This window comes from Lagopus leucura, unplaced genomic scaffold, assembly GCF_019238085.1.
Source record: "Lagopus leucura isolate 7727_CA_CO unplaced genomic scaffold, USGS_WTPT01 Super-Scaffold_100004, whole genome shotgun sequence".
Classification (NCBI taxonomy): Eukaryota; Metazoa; Chordata; class Aves; order Galliformes; family Phasianidae; genus Lagopus; species Lagopus leucura.
Genome location: NW_024962264.1, coordinates 44,056,235 through 44,067,275, shown reverse-complemented (window position 1 = coordinate 44,067,275; position 11,041 = coordinate 44,056,235).

Below are 11,041 nucleotides of genomic sequence, written 5' to 3'. Positions count from 1 at the left end.
TTTCTGGAGAAGCCTGTGGAGTTAGAACCAAACTCAGTTTCTTCCAGACAAATATGTTAGGGCATATTCACCACCCTTAGAATTTGGGCCCTGTGTAGGAATGAGATTGTTTATCTATCATCCTATATCCAGTCTTGAATATGTGTTCCTAAAGTCCAGCCTGCAGCAACTCCATTGTGCATACATTAAAATATTAATTAACAGGATGAATCTCTTGAAAACTTTATAACAAATAATGAAAAAAAATAAATCCATTTTCTCACTCATGCTCAGTCTACAGGATCTGGTTGCTGTAAGGTTAAAGGCAAATATTTTTTATTCTTGTCTGACTTAGAGGCAAAATTGTCACCTTGGTTTTGCCAGTATCAAATTTGATACTGACCTCAGTACATCTGCTCATAAGTGGCACATGGAGATGTCTTGATTGTGCAAGAAAACATGCCCCGTTTTTAACAATTTAATTTACTGGAATCATTGTTGGTCTGAACTGGATGAACAAATGCTGCTACTGTGTTAACTCTTACTAACCGTAACCAGAAGGCACAACTGTGATAAAATGGATGCAATTGAACAGATCTATTTCTGAAGGACTAATACAATTGTAACCTTTGATAAATGGCAGTTTGTCTTTTTATTTTTTTAACACAAAGAATATTTCTATTAGAAGTGCAGAAAAATCTTTTTTTCTGCTAATGGTGACTAATTTATCTTCTTCCAAACTCGTGCAGGAACTTGAAAGCACAGGTGAGGTATGAAAACTGTAAGTAAGCCAACAAATCTTTTTCTGGCACATATTTATATATGAGTTACTTATGTGTGCGCTATGAAATCATGCTGAATGGAGAGCTGTGTATTCCACACCAACAGAACTTTTTAAGCAAACTACCTTGATGGACTATGAAGAGAGATGGTGGCTCTAAGCCTGTAACATTCCTGCCATATCAAGCTGCATTCGTGCCTCTGTGGGGCTCTGTTGGTGTTGATATTGTGCTGAACCCATTGGCCTACCCTTTTCCTTGCCCAGCTTTTTGACAGGAGTTGTGGCTATTTTAGCACTCCATGAAAATGAAGTGTGTCAATGTTAAATACATACAGTTTTGTATCTATCCTGTGCATTCAGCATTTTCTATTCTTATAATATTTTAATTCTGGCAGCTATCCATGATTTTATCTTCCATTCTGCTGATCACAGCCATGCTTAGGTACTGCTCTGTAATCAGTTCTTTGTCTGTACGTAGAATCTATTATCTAGTATTTGACAGAAAATAAATCTTACTTGGATAAAATATGATTTCATACAGAACTTCTGTGCTTTAGGATTAGTTAATAAATACATTAGCCACTGGAAACTGAGTATGGGTAAGTTCTTGATGAGTGTTTTTGAGAAGATTTTAGTGCTATTTGCTCAGTGAGACCACATAGCACAATGCAGAGCAAGTGAGCAGCCTGATTTTCTATGAAGCCAGAAAGTCTATCTTTACTTTAGACTCGCTATAAATGTGTTCATTTGAACTAGGTAAATAAAGGTGATGACAAGTGATTTTCAACCACATCAGTACTATGTGTCATGCTGATGATAGGAAAGGGTGTAGCTGATGGTCCAGCAGGATTATCTGCTACTGAGCTTCATTTCTGGGCCCCTTCTGGATTATTTACTATGCTCCAGGACTGAATGAAATTTGATGCACAGTTGAGAAGAGATAAGGATAAATAGCAAAGATAGGAAGTATACAGGGAAATGAAGGGGAATTGCAAAGGTGAGAGCAATCACAGCAGAGAAAGCAGAGAAAGCACAGTTGGCTCTGCTGATATTTATAATTTCCAGAGGATCTAATTGATGTTGTCCTGCTCTCTTCATTGCACATGCAGAGTGAGGAATGCACCTTTTTAAGTTTGTACTTTCCTGTGCGCTTCCAAGGCCTGGGCATATACACATGAAGATTGATAGGATTAACAATTTTTCCTTCCTTTTTACTTCATTGTAGCTTGTTGTGTTTTGATTCCTTTTATTCTTGTTGAGTACTTTATCCTGGTCAACATGACCTTACACAGAGGAGCTTCATCTTTTACCAGTATAGTGAAACTGGTACAAGGTTTGCTTGTAGAAACGGTTGTGGGAACAGATTAAAAGAGTATTAAGGCACAAAAAAGGTGCATATTTTCAGCTGTGAAGAGATACTACTTCTTGCTCTTACTTTCTGTATAGTTACAGAATGTTATCCAGAGTGGAGAAAACACTGCTCTGAGACTCTCCCTTCGTGCAATGTGTATGAGTGTGCTGTAGAAAACTATACCAAACATGTGGGCATCTTGGATACTTAGTTTTTGAAATGTGCTATGAATGAATGTGGGGCTGTTCAGCTGGAGAAGAGAAGGCACCAGGGAGATCTGATAGAGGCCTTTCAATATCTTAAGGGGGACAGTAAGAAAGAAGGGGACAGACTCCTCAGCAGGGTCTGTTGTGATAGGACAAGGGGAAATGGTTTCAAACTGAAAGAGGGAAAATTTAGAATGGATATAAGGAAGAAGTTTTTTTCAATCAGGGTGGCGAAGCACTGAAACAGGCTGCCTACAGAGGTGGTGGATGTCCCATCCCTGAAAACATCCAAGATCAGGCTGGACTGGGTTCTGAGCAACCTGTTCTAGCTGCAGGTGTCCCTGTTCATTGCAGGGCAGTTGTACTAGATGACCTTTAAGGGCCTTTTTCAACTCAAAAGATTCTGTGATGATTCTACAATGAATTTCTAGATGCTTGGTTTGCTACTACAGTTGTAAATATATTTAGCATTTTGCATTCAGATGCAAATGATTGTGCAGCCCCCCTTGGCAGAATAATTATGAAAGACTCCATTACTCTTAATAATTTCATTTCTATTTCTTTCTAACCTCATTCGTTTTCTTCTTTTCTGAGCATTTCCTTCTGTGTATTTCTCATTGTTTACCCTTTAACTTGCATTTATCATGACACTTTCAGGGTATTCCATACTTCTACCTCTAACAGTTGAAGATCAAACTGAGACAGTAACTTCTTAAGTCCTGAAAGCAGTATAGCAAACCTTACTGCAATGACTAACTTACAGAATTAAGGACATTTAACATCTGCAGTAGTGCAACAAATAATGATATCACCTATACATCAGTCTCTCTCTTTGTTTTTTTTTTGTCAGTTGTTTTTTATTCATCATTGTCTATTTTTGGGTGCTTTTTGAGCCCATTAGGTTATTCTCATGTCTTCCTAGAGCTTGGCATCTCTGAAGACAGCAGGCGTCTACAATACTGTTGTGTCAATTCTAGGCAAACCAGCAGCACCTGCACCCATCCTGGCTGTCTCCTTTAAACTCATCAGCTCTCCTACAGAGAAAGGTTATCTTAAATCAAAGTCAAATAATCTGATGAAACAACAGCAAAGCTAGTAGGAGGGACCTCAGTAGTTATGATCAAACTGAACTAGAAACACTGAAGAAAAAATGGGTAAGGAGGACTCCTGACTTTAGAAACATTTTTAGATATAATTTCTTTGCCCTATTTGTCTCTGTTGATGGGATGCAATGTTCAGTTTTGTAAACCAGTTGGTAGATGGATAAGGAACATGAGAATAGTGAGATGGTGTTAGGTTGCCCTCTTCTGTCACAATGAAGTATGTTGATTTCTGTACAACATTGGCTGCTTTTTACTGTTTATTTAACATCTGAAATGCTATTTTCTAAATGAAGAAAAGAGTGCTCCGTGACTCTCAATTACTTCGAATTTTTCATGAGTAAAAGAAAGAAATAAGAAGGGACAGAAGCAAGCAGATACTTCCTATCTAGCTGAAAACATCACCTTGATATCAATATGCTAAAAAAGTATATGTGTGCAGTCAGGTTAAAAACTGATGTCTTCTCCCATAAGATAACAAGTCTCCCATTCATGGGAATCTTTACAGTAAAGCAGCAGCAAGTCTTTTCTGTGTCTCTTCCCATATCTTTATGGAAGAGACTATACCATGTCAGAACTACAGGGAACACAATGAGCCATTACTGGTCTGTTTCCTTACCATAATGCTGACAGGAACAGACAGATTTAATTATGAACATCTGGGGAGGGCAAATCAATGTTTCCTCTGAAAGGAGGAGTTAGCCTCCTGATCAGAACAAATGCTTTACTGCAGAAAAAGTACAGTCTTTCAATATTGCATTAAACTTTTCTATTTAGGAGGCAAAGCAGAGTGTTTTCTGAATCACTGGTCAAAATCACCTTCCAACATACATAAGAGAATGCTAGAAGTGAGGTGGTGATAACATTAATAGAGGTCAGGTCTCACAGCATCCCTAGGCTGTTTTAAATTGATGTTCTAGTCAATGACATGGCCTTGAGAAGGCACTGCCTGTACTGAGCAGTAGCAGATCTTATCAATATTAATAATGGTCAGAGTGCTCACAGCCTCCTGGGAATTGCCCTATCCATTTTAAGAAGATCAGCTGTCTCACCACTGACTTTTGGACTACTTAAAAAGTCACTCTAACTCCTGATGACACACCTAATACTTCCACGCATTCTCTTTTTTTGGGGGGGTGTAGGGGGGATTTAGTGCTAATGGAGATGTGGAAATGTTTTGCCTACACTACAGTGAAACTAGTGTGTGGTGCAGTTTCTGAGAGCTAAACAAACCATTTGAAAACAAGGAAGAAAGAACTATACACCATGGTGTATGGGAACTGCTGAATCAAGGCCTGAACCTCTGATTGATCACCTGAGGCGAGCAATGAGTCAGTCAAGGGACCACAGGTGAAGGCAATTCACCTGTGCTGCTCCTAGACCTATTTAAGTGCTGGCTACCAGTAGGGAAGGATCACTTCTGGAGATCTGCTCTGCTGTTGTTTTGTAAGTGAGCCCGGGATAGAGGTAAGCTTTCTATCTATTCTCTTTTTGTTATCATAATCTGCTTTGCTGAAATCTCTTGTTTATTTTGTAATTATAACATCTAAATATTCATTGATTTTACACATGGGCACAGGTGAGTGCTCAGCCAGGTCTCTTTGGATGGAAGTAGAAGGAGAGAGGGCCCTGGGAGAGCCACATGAATAAAAAAGAAGATTGCTTGAGCCTGGAGAATCTGATCTGGGAGTAATTGTACTAAAATCTGGCTCAGATGCTTCTGGTGGCTTCCCTGATCTGGAACAACCTTGGCTGTTCTCAGAAGTAACTATTTACCCTGGAACTTTTCTTTCATTGATTGGGAGGTTTAATTAATGCTTAAATGTCTGGTCAGCCTAAGACAAGAGCAAACATCTGAATGAGGTTGTGCAGGTGTCATTGGCTATAGCTGGAAGATCCAGGTGGTGTGTCCAAGGGTGTTCAAGGTTGTGCAGCTTGCACCCAGGTCCTGGGTCCCCTTGGGAAGGGAGCCACTGGCTCTCCCAGCTCTGTTTCTCCTTCCAGCCTTTGTATGAGACCGATCATGGTGGGGCTGAGACATTCTGGTTTTCTTTCATTTGTCTGTTTGAAAGACAAGCACCTTGCATTCATAGTTTAGTTACCATGAAAAGTTTCAAAGCTCAGCCAGAGATGCCAAATCAAAGAATAAAAGGAGATGTGTTAAGTTTAACAATTAAAAAAAAAAAAGTTTTTTTTTGTGTGTGTGTCTGAATTTGCTTTAAGTTACATCCATTGGCTTTGCTGATGTTGGGTAAAGTCCTAAATGGGGAATTCTGAGACAGAGGTCATGTGGCTGCTGTTGAGGTCCAGGGATTTTTCTGGCCAGTACAGGGTAAGTTATGTATGCAACTCTGTGTCCCAGATTCACGTTTTGCTTTTCAGTTCACATAGAGACTTCACTGGAAACATGAAGTGATTTAGTCCTTTGTGAAGAAATCTTTCAAATATGAACTGAATTTATAATTCATGTCTTCATGAAATATTAAACAAAGCATTAGTCTGTCTGGGCAGTTCACCCACATGAGCACACAAATCTGTGTTGGCTTATGTCTCTGTGATAACTTATTAGGCTTTTGCTTATTGAGAGAAAAGAAGCATAAATGAGAGCTCACTGAAGACGGGCTATGAAAAAAAAACAAAACATTTAAGCGAAAAAATTTCCAGAAAGAAATTTAATAATGAAGTTACATAAACAGTTCTAATGCTCCTACAATGAAGTTTGAAAAAAGATGAAGTCATGTGCAGCAATACCCACCTGATATAATAAACATTGAGACGTCAAAGGGGATTGCAGATCACTGGCAGGTAGAATAGATGTACGGGGAGGTTGTGCCTCTATGCATGGGTCAGAAGAGCTGTTCCCCATTTGGAACAGGCTACAGGAGATATGAGATGGAAGGAGGGTCAAGCATGGGGAGGGAAGACATGTACCTTCCCAAACACTAGCAATGGCAAGGGATGCTGTTCAGGAGCTGTGTGACAGCCTCAAAGACCAACAGATGTTCTCTCTGAAACAAGGAAGTAGTTCATGAAAAAACTTCATGAAAAAGATAAGGAGGTGTCAATGACTTTTACTATATATTTTCTCTGTAATTATTGTTTTAAATAACTAGTAGTATACTCAGGAAAAATGTCTTTGAGTTGTGGTTAATTTTGCTGTTGTCCTTAGCAGGAGATCAACCTGTGGGTTTTGGTTTCAGTGCAGCACTGTGGGATGTTGGCAGTGAATTGTAGCAGGGCAGCAGCCTGGAGTCCTGGGCAGGTTGTGTGGGCATTCACTGTGAGATGCTTGGCCTCTGGCTCTCAGACTATGGCACTGCAATAAAGTAAGCTCTGCTGCTGGGCACCTTGGGGGACTGCTCTTTTTAGGTGCCTGAGCTGGGCTGCCCACTGGTCAGCCCTCCCTATGCCATGACAGTTAAGACTCATTTCCAATGTAAGTGAACTAAAAAACCCCAAGTAAACAATGGTCTCTCCCAAGCATGACTCACTAGGCGTACCTAGAGAGATGTCACTCTCTAGATGGCGTGGATCTGAGGCACTCGCAGTTCCCTTCTTGTTTCCAGAGGAATTAAGTAGTTAATGATGATGTCTGTGCTCAATCATTGGCATGGTCCAAAGCTGAGTTGCATCCTTGCAAGTGATATTTGGTAGTCTGGGCTTTTTCAGGGTGTTAGCTCACTGAAGGACCACGTTGGCTAGCTTTGGTTCACTGTAAAAGCCATTCTTGTGGCCTCTGTTATCTGTAGACCTGTGTGGTTGATTGTTGTTTTTCTTTTCCTAAATACAAGCAGATTATAAAGGTTACATTCAGTGAAATATCAGCACACAGTCTGGGATAAGTTTCAGCTGGTGTGATCCCTTCAGTTTGCACGGACCAAAGCTGGCTTTCCCTGTGCTGGCTGGATGTGCATAGAGAACCGCATGATGTTACATTTTCTTGCTGATGCTGAGGTCATTGTGAGCAACTTCCTGGAGAGCAAATGCAAAAGGTTGAATGAATGTGTCAGAAGAATTCAGAAACTGAAAACTGAGTGAGAAGAGATAGCAAAACAACAAGTAGCGATATTTGTAACAGTTCTGGAAAACCTCACAACTGAGGGAAAAAAACATAAAATTGAGCTAGTTTTTAAAAAGGAGTTAAGGGAGAGGAATAAAAAGTATGAATATGGAATATAAGACAGTGTGCTTCCAGTATGAACTGGCCAAAAGGCTGTACAAGGGACCACAGGAAGTTTTTCAAGATTCTTTTTTTTCTTAAATTGAGAACTAAAAGCTTGACAAATAGATGTAGTTTTACTGAAGCCTGGACTAAAGACACTATGCTGCCTAAGGGGATTAAGTGGATAATCAGAAACATTCTGTGGTCTCTGCTGTTCCCAGAGAACAAAACTAGGGACAGAGGAAAATCAGTTCATAAATGAGCCAAACTGAAAAAAATCCCATAATCCTGTAGAAATAGATGACTTTCCCATATCCAGCTAGAAGCCAACTTAAAAGTAGCTAAGTATTATGAAAGACAGAATACAAACACAGGATCTACAGCTATGTTCTGAAGTCCTTGGTTTCATTTGTAGGAGCAGAGATATTTGGAAATGCTTAATGCTTATTAAAAATGTAATAGTTACTTAATACATTCAAAGAGATGTAGAGTTATATTTATCTCAAATTGGAATGAGAATGTAAAATTGATTCTGTAATGTGATTAATTATTTTAACAGGCAAAATTAGAAGATCTAGGTCACTGTTGTTGTAGAGCAGAAGGTTTTGGGGATCTGTAGGACTTTTTTGAGGGGGTTAGGTAGCAAATCAGCTTTTTGGGTAGTAGTGGCATAAAAAGGATTGGCTTGTAAATCAGATCTCAGAACTTAACTATATATTAATATCTGATTATTCAAATCAGTTTGTATAGTTTTGTGTGTTGGTTCCCTCAAGATCACTGTACCAAACCTAATATTCACACCTCTGGGATTTGAGGGGCATTACTGGTAGTTATCAAGCTGTATTCTCAGCTACTTACAGTAAGGTCTGGGCTTCTTCAACAATTGCATGGAAGATTATGTCTAAACACACTCATCCCCCTTGGCTGAGACAGAGGGATCAAGTCATAGGAATGTGGATTTTCTATGCCAGGAGCTGACAGTTTAGATAAGTTTGAATCGTGCAGGCAGAGGTGCTAGAAGAATGAAAGTGCTGTTCTAAGGAAGTGAATACAGAAGTCTCCCAGTACCGTGGAATTATATTTAGAGATCTTGTCTGTGAAAGAATCCCCACTATTTAATTCTAGTCCAGCTGGACCTTGTAAAGAATTGCTCAGCAGGGCTTGTAGAGCACAGCACTGCACCAATCAAATCTATTAGTCACGAGAACATAGGGGTGATGCTACCTACATCAGTCTGTGGGAACTCTGCAGTCAGCTCAGCTGCATTTGGCATTTGTCTTCTATTGCAAAATCCCTTCACAGATGCTGAACATTAAGCAACTACTGAGATGGAATTCTGAAGCATGTATAAACCTAAGGACAAGGCAAAATCATCTTTGCACATTTATCATTAGTTGTAATAAATGACACCATATGGTGAACTTAAAACAAACAAACAAAAAAAAAAGCTTCCAAAATTTTGGAAGAAAACACTTCTCAGTTCTTAAATATTTACATATAAGACATTAACTGGGGAATCAATAATTCTGGTTTACTGGGAGCAACAACTCCAGAAGATCAACTGTTTTAAGGATAAATTTGTTTGTAAGCACTTCAGGGGCTCCCAGATCTCCCATTTCCATAATAATAGTAATGTGGATGCAGTTTATGTAAATACTGCCTTAAAAAGTGCTGCTCAACAGAATATAGGGAAGGAAAGCCTCAATTTTCCACTAGGTGTCAGTTAATCTCTGTCTTTGGTAAAGTCGGATCTGTCTGCAAACAAAAACTGAGAGCAAAATGCAGAAGCGATCCAAAAATAGTTATTTCTGTGTGCGCCAACAAGAAGTATTTTGAAAGACAGACTGAATAAACAGTTTTGTATTCAACTTTGGCCTCTGTTTTCTTATTTGCTTTGCATTTTCCATTTACCAGACATTGAGCAGAAACTCCGCGCGCTCCAAGCCTGGTACAGTCCATCCATGAGCAAGTAGTTCTGGAGAAAGCTGGGAGCAAGGGCAGGCAGGGCTGGTCTGCTGAGCCACCATTTTGTAATTTAATGTCAGTCCTGGGCCAGTGTTTCAGATCAGTAAGGGGAAGGTACCTCAGCTACTGTTTGCTGCAATGGAAAGCTGAATCCAGCATGTTTCAAACAAGCTTGAAGCGTGGAGCCTTTGAATTGCTATCCTATTTAAAATAAAGTGATGCTTTTTCACTCAGTGAAAGGCAGGGAGAGGTCTTTGGGAAAAAATGAGAGTGCAGCAGCATAAACCAGGAAATTATTGCCAAAAGGAGGAGAGAAGAAAAGATGGATGCAGAGAGAGGAGTGTATCAATATGGATTTGAAAAGGCACAGCTTTCCCTGATGGTGTCCTTGGCTCTGTGTCACTGCATGTAATGGTTGTTGTATGTGATCAATCTGCCACTCTGTGCACCAGATCTCCCAGTTCAATGGCCTGAGAAAATCTGGTGAAGGGACACAATGCAAAAACCAGAGGTGTCTTTTAAGAGAGAGTTTATATAGATGTATTTTACTATAAACCCTCTGAAACCCTGAATAGTTAACTTATTGTATTTGTTACTACATTGCATATTGCTGATGTCATCAAGTGTTGTTGCCCGGCCTGCCTATGTACGACAGAGAAATAACAATATTTTTTTTGGTGGGTCTGTTGGCACGGTTTTGCAAGATGCACAGAACAGACAAACTCAAGAACAGCTGATCTCCCCAAAACACCTGCAGAATTCTTGCTTTGATCCTTCTTCTGAAATACCTCCAGCTGTATCTCCCTCACACAGTGTGTGTGATACTGTCTTCACTAATCTTCATTCTTCTCAGTTTTCCAACCTGTAAAATGAGACTAAAACTAGCTCCTATCTTTGCAGTGGGCTTTCAACCCCTGGAACTGGGAGCCTTGCAAAGTAACTTCAAGGAGCTGATGATGGTATCACTGATGTGTTGGAGGCCACTGGGAAATGGCTTCTGCCAGTTAAGTCTCAGGTAGTGATGTGAATAGCTCAGCTGTGAACTGCTCTCTGGAACCGAGTGGTGTGTGCTAGGGAAAAATCTTCTGTATGTGCCATAGACTCTAGTTGAGCGCTACCTTTCCGTACAGCCCCCAGTAATTTAGTTATGTGGAGCTGAACTACTTAGTTAAACACCTCTCATTCAAGTCTTAGGATTCTTTTTCTGCTTTTCCTGCAGTCTGATGTGTTTAAAATCACACCCAGACAGGTATTTCACCGGAAAGTTCCTAGAGCTCATTTATATAGGGAAGTTGCTTTGTGGCTGGAGGACTGGAGGATGTGGTTGATGTTCTCAGTCTGAGCCAGGAGAGCTCACGGGGGGCATCATGACTACCTTCTCACATGCAGCTTTAATCTATGGCAAACCAATGTGAACCAAAACTCAACAAAACTGATTGGTGGTGCTAAAACTTGAATTCCAATCAAGACCGATATCTTTGGTGCTGGATTCTGCAC